Below are 6,230 nucleotides of genomic sequence, written 5' to 3'. Positions count from 1 at the left end.
TGATTTGCTTTGCTTTGAAGCTCGTTGCTTTTGAAGCTGCCATGTAATCTCCAAACCTTCACTTTCTAATTCTTTTGTCTACAATTGCATGCAATCATTAAATACATATAATATACTTCCAGAATATTTGCTATTGCTCACAATTTTCACCCCAAAATACCTACACATAAAATAAATTCAATTAAACACAAATATAGTACAATTTAATATTAACGCACCTAAATGTAAGGTAAGTAATGTACTAAAAATATGTAATTATAGCCAAACATCAGTTATAAAAAAAATTAAATTATGGTGGATGTCTACTTTTCCTCCATGATCTTCTCAAATGCTTAATGACATATTCAATGACATATTTCTATGCTTAATGACATATTCAATGACATATTTTTCTTCACTTTTCATGTCTATATAAAAGCCTTGTAATAGATAGAAAAATACACACAATTGAAGAAGAAATAAGAATCTCTCTTCCTCTCTTTCTCTCTATATCTCTTAGCTTATTTTTCCTTGTTCGATATTGTTACTTTGAGTTATATTTCATAATAAGATGTGTTTTATATGTTAATTGGATTATTAGTGTATTGTCTTAAGTTTAGAACAAAGATGGTACAAGGGTTCTGTGAATTCGTTTAGAAGAGTAAAATCTATGTGACGGAATAAATGATTCACATTCAAGAAAAAATTTACTTCTGTTAGCGAGTGAATAGGTGAATATTTCTCAACTATATTGAGAAGTTTTCTTTTGAAAGACAATGTAACGGTTTAGAAGGTTTAACATGCCAATGGTTTGAATATTTTAGACATGAGTTAGAGTAAGAAAAACACAATATAAAGTAAAGCTTGTTTGATATTTAGAAGGTTTTTTCTTCTACTCCTTAGATTCCCATTCTTAATAGTACATGCTTCATGTTTATTGACTTTAAATTGTTCAACGACAACATAGCACATTTCTTGATCGGTTCTGGAATTTAATTTCGCTACATCTAATTTCTTTCTAGTCGCCAAGAAAAGCATCTGTATTCTGGAAGGAAAAAAAGAAAAGAAAATAAATGTATTCTGTGCAATATTGAAAATAGTGTTGACGTACTGTGCATTGTAATTTAATGACTTCATCTATGAAATCTTTGTCCAACCTATGGGTTTTGTTCTTCGTATCTAAGTACTGTTACCTGATCACATTTTTGTATGGTAAGTTTGGGTACGGATAAAATCGGAGGCAGAGTTTTTTCTGATTCTCCGATGAGGAAACAAAAGGGAAGCACGGCTCGATAAGACTATAAGCGAGCCCGAAAGACCCCTCTTATCGGAATCCGGGAGAAGTGAACGACGCATCTGGAATCCGGCACAGTTAAATAATAGACCCAAACCGAGTAGGGTTTATGGGCCACGGGAAATGCGGAGAACGGTTATGCATGACGAGTAGGAAGCCGTAAAATTCGCCCTCAATCGGATATTATGGCGCGAATCCCGTCCGATATCAACTGCGGATTGACATTTACCGGAAAAAAAAGATTTTTACCTTATTTAGACTTGTACTATGAATGGAATTCCCCTACTATATAAAGGGGAAGGTTTCTATTATTTTGACATGGTGTGACACGTAAATCAAAGTAATAAAAAGCTTATTTTTGTCTTCTAGCCATTATTCAAAGTGTTCTTGATTTGTTCTCTTCTTTATTCAAAAATGAGCTCATATTGAGGGTCTGATCTAGGCAGATCAGGCTTGATCATCATATTACGATTGGTTTGTTCTTTTATTTTATCCTTAACTTAATTCTTTGTTGTTTTTAGAATATTAGTATTGAATTAAATCACATATACTTTAAACCGTGTACAAATTTAATTGTTATTCAATTTTGAGGGTAAATAGTTTAGCGCCCACCGTGGGGCTAAGGATAATAGTGGTGATTTGATACAAATCTCCATAACGCACCCTATTTTACGCCTGTTCTTTAAAGTTTTGATTCCATGTTAGCCTAAGGATGTCAAATTCTCAGTCTTCTCACTTGAACGTTGACGTTCAGTCATGCCATCATGGTGAGAATAATAACGTGATGCCTAGCAATGTTGTGCCTCTTGTCGATCCCAATGGTGTCCCAGCCACCGACCTGGTCGATGCTAACTCGCAAGTGGACAACAAAATCAGTCTACCGACTGATCCCGAAAATAGCATTCGCGGGGGACCCCGCCCAGCGGCTCGAAAGGCACCCGAAAGTGAAGTTGATGGGGGTGAGTCTGCGGTTGATTTTCAAAATATTGTAGGCTCAGCAAGCAGCGATAGCGTAGTTGCAAAACCAAAGCCATGCCCCTAACATGGTCGAAATCGAGTAGTCCCGGGAAAATACTCGTAGGGATGAACAAGTTGTCGTGGAATCGGGTGAATTCAGGCCTTGGAAAACTTCCGAGGAGATGAAGATGCTCGAAGCATTGGCAAAATGGTTGGAGTCAGGCAACAAAAAGATTGAGGTTAACGACAAGAAGGTGGAAACGTACAACTCCAGGGTCGATCAGATCCAGGGAGTGCCTCCGATATTGAAGGGACCGGACTCCAAAAAGTTTATTCAAAAGCCTTCCTCCCCGAGCGCGGAACCGAAGCCGATCCCGAAGAGGTTTCGAATGCTCGACATTCCCAAGTATAATGTTACCACGAATCCAAATGAGTATGTAACCTCCTATACATGCGCGATCAAAGGGAATAACTTGGAAGACGACGAAATCGAGTTGATGTTGCTGAAAATATTTAGGGAAACCCTGTCCAAGGGAGCAATGATATGGTATCACAACTTACCTCCGAATTCTATCAACTCGTTTGCTATACTTGCAGATGCTTTCATGAAGGCCCATGCCAGTGCCATCGAGGTCGAGACTAAGAAGGCATACCTTCTTAAGGTCAACCAGAGGGATAACGAGATGCTCAGGAAGTTCGTGTCGAGGTTCCAGATGGAATAGATGGATCTGCCACCAGTTGCAGATGATTGGGCCGTTCAGGCATTTACGCAAGGGCTCAACCCCCGAAGTTCCGTGGCCTCTCAACACCTAAAGCAAAACTTGGTGGAGTACCCAGCGATCACCTGGACCGACGTCCATAACAGATATCAATCGAAGACGACCATCTCGGGGCCCTTCGGGATCCGTTTACCCCATCAGAACCGATGACAGGTCTAAGAGAACCGTTGATCAGGAGCCAAGGCCGGTCAGCAATCGATATCATCCATACCACGTGGATCGGAGGGGAAGCGGATCCGGGCACCACCCGACAAGGAACAAGAAGAGAAACGATCGAGGACCGAGCGACAGGGCCTGATGAGCAAGAGCGAGTTGACATATCGCTCGGGAGTAGGGAGGCACCAAGATTATCGGAGTATAATTTCAACAAGGATGCTACAAGCATACTGTCAGCCATGGGGCACATCAAAGAAACTTAGTGGCCCCGACTATTGCAGTCCGACCCTGCCCAGAGAGATCCTAATTTGATGTGTAAGACTGTAAGTACCACAATATTCACGGTCATATGACTGAAGATTGCCTACAGTTAAGAGAAGAAGTTGCTCGATTGTTCAACAATGGGCACCTTTGAGAATTCCTAAGCAAACGAGCCAAAAACCACTTCAGAAACAGGGATGCCAACAAACAGGTCGAACAAGAGGAGCCTCAACATGTAATCAACATAATCATTGGGGGAGTTAATGTCCCCTAAGGGCCGATGATAAAACGCACCAAAGTTTCTATCACGAGAGAAAAACGCACCCGGAATTACGTCCCGGAAGGAGCTATCTCGTTCAGTGACGAAGACACCGAGGGCATCGTACAGCCTCACACCGATGCACTGGTAATATCTATACTTATTAATAAATATCGGGTTAAACGTGTGTTGATTGATCTAGGTAGCTCGGCCAACATCATCAGATCGAGGGTCGTAGATCAATTGGGTTTACAGGATCAAATCGTACCGGCAATCCGGGTATTGAATGGATTCAACATGGCGTGCGAGACCACGAAAGGTGAGATGACTTTACCAGTAAACACTATCGGGACCACCCAAGAAACAAAGTTCTACGTGATCGAAGGGGATATGAGGTATAACGCCTTGTTCGGAAGGTCGTGGGTTCACTACATGAGAGCGGTGCCTTAGACCTTACACCAAGCGCTGAAATTTCCCACTCCGGGAGGGGTCAAAGCGGTCTACGGAGAATAGTCATCCGCAAGAAAAATGTTTGTTATCGGTGAAGTAATCTTGATGCACGCAGATTCAACATCAAAAAGTGTGGAACTAACCATAAAAGAAGAAACTAAATAGCAATCAATGATACCGGCGTCAGTCGAGTTGAAAAACAGAAGGAGCATAGAGCGGATGATGAGGATGATTATGGCGTCCCGAGGTCATTCATAGCACCCGATGACACTGATGCCACCAAATCGACGATTGAGGAGTTGGAACAAATTATATTGATCGAGCATCTGCCGGATCGAAAGGTATACCTTAGCACGGGGTTAACCCCCGAGCTCATGAAAAAACTTATTGATTTTCTTAAAGCTAACGCTGGTTGTTTTGCCTGGTCCTATCTAGACATGACAGAGATCCCACTGGAGGTAACCACTCACAAATTGAGCTAGGATCCTAATTTCCATCATGTCAAACAGAAGAGAAGGCCACAGTCCGAGATCAAACACACATTCATCAAGGACAAGGTATCCAAACTTATGAAAATAGGTTCCATCCGGGAAGTTAAATGTTACGGCCTAAAATCCATAATAGGTCGCGATGGCACCTAACGCCGCCGTTAGGCAAGCCCACAAGTGAAACTACTATTTATTTACCTTTTTTAATATTTTAAATCAAAAGTTTTCCTTTTATAATAACGAATTAAGCAAGACTTCATGCAATCGTAACAACTCTTTTTAAACAAAATACCAGTATAATAAGAACATCCACTGTGGTGATAAAAATTATGAGTACAACAATACATAATACTACAAGTCCCCAAAACCCGGCGTCACAAGTGCATGAGCAATCTAGAGAATATACAAACTACTAAAACTACTGTCTAAAAGGGATAAACAGAAATAGTAAATAAGGTAGAGGGAGACTCCGGTGCTGCAGATCGTAGCAAGGAAAGCAGCTCACCATTAAGTCTTCGTAGATGATCGGCTATGCGCCTGTGTGACCATTGGTAGTACCTGTCACAGTACCTGCACATTAGTGCAGAAGTGTAGCGTGAGTACGAAAAATAACGCGTACCCAGTAAATATCTAGTCTAACCTCAAAGAAGTAGTGATGAGGGGTAGACTTGACACTTACTAGAGGTCAAATAATAATAATATAAATGCATAAAGTAGACATGGTGAGTGTACAACAAGTATCAATGAAGCAAATAAGAGCAATTATAGTAAATTCACTTAGGAGTCTATATCAAATCACCAACATATCATAACCGCCTGTGAAGGCGCTAACTCAATTATACCCAAACCAGAACCCGTTTCGTTTATTAAGCACGAAGCTACTGAGGCGAACGACCTGATCTCATAGGAATAGTGGTACTCAGTACTACCGAGGCGAATGGCCTGATCCCATAAGAATAGTGTTATCATACTGCCGAAGCAAACGACCCGATCCCATAAGAATAGTGTTATCATACTGCCGAGGTGAACTGCCCAATCCCATAAGAATAGTGTTACCATCATGCTGAGGTGAACGACCCGATTCCATAAGAGTAGAGAGATTTACCTCGCTCGCGGAAGCACTTGCGAGACGAGAAGACACACATATGTATAGTTATCAAGCATTTTCCAACATTTCTAAAATAAGAAATCAGGTCGATATCTCCACTTTAAACCCTAAGTTTCAGTCCTAATCAAGACAGTTAATACACATAATATGCATGAACAGTATAATTACAGGCATGATGTGAATCTAAGTCTACCCGGATATATCATGAAATATAGCTACGTACGGACTCTCGTCACCTCGTGCGTACGTAGCTCCCTGCATAAATAGCACACAATAATAATACGCCTAAGGGAACAAGTCCCCTCTTACAAGGTTAGGCAAGATACATACCTCAATTCTAAGTCCTCAATCCGGCTCTCCAACCTCAGAGAACTCCTCAGATGATGCCGAGGCTCCGAAACTAATCAAAAGTCGTATAAACTAGTAAATATATACTCGAAAGTTCATAATTTAGCTCTTATTTTAGTTATCCAACCCAATTTGGAAGATTCATGAAATT

This window comes from Nicotiana tabacum, chromosome 23 (assembly GCF_000715075.1).
Source record: "Nicotiana tabacum cultivar K326 chromosome 23, ASM71507v2, whole genome shotgun sequence".
Taxonomy (NCBI): Eukaryota; Viridiplantae; Streptophyta; class Magnoliopsida; order Solanales; family Solanaceae; genus Nicotiana; species Nicotiana tabacum.
Note: the sequence above shows the minus strand (reverse complement) of the source record.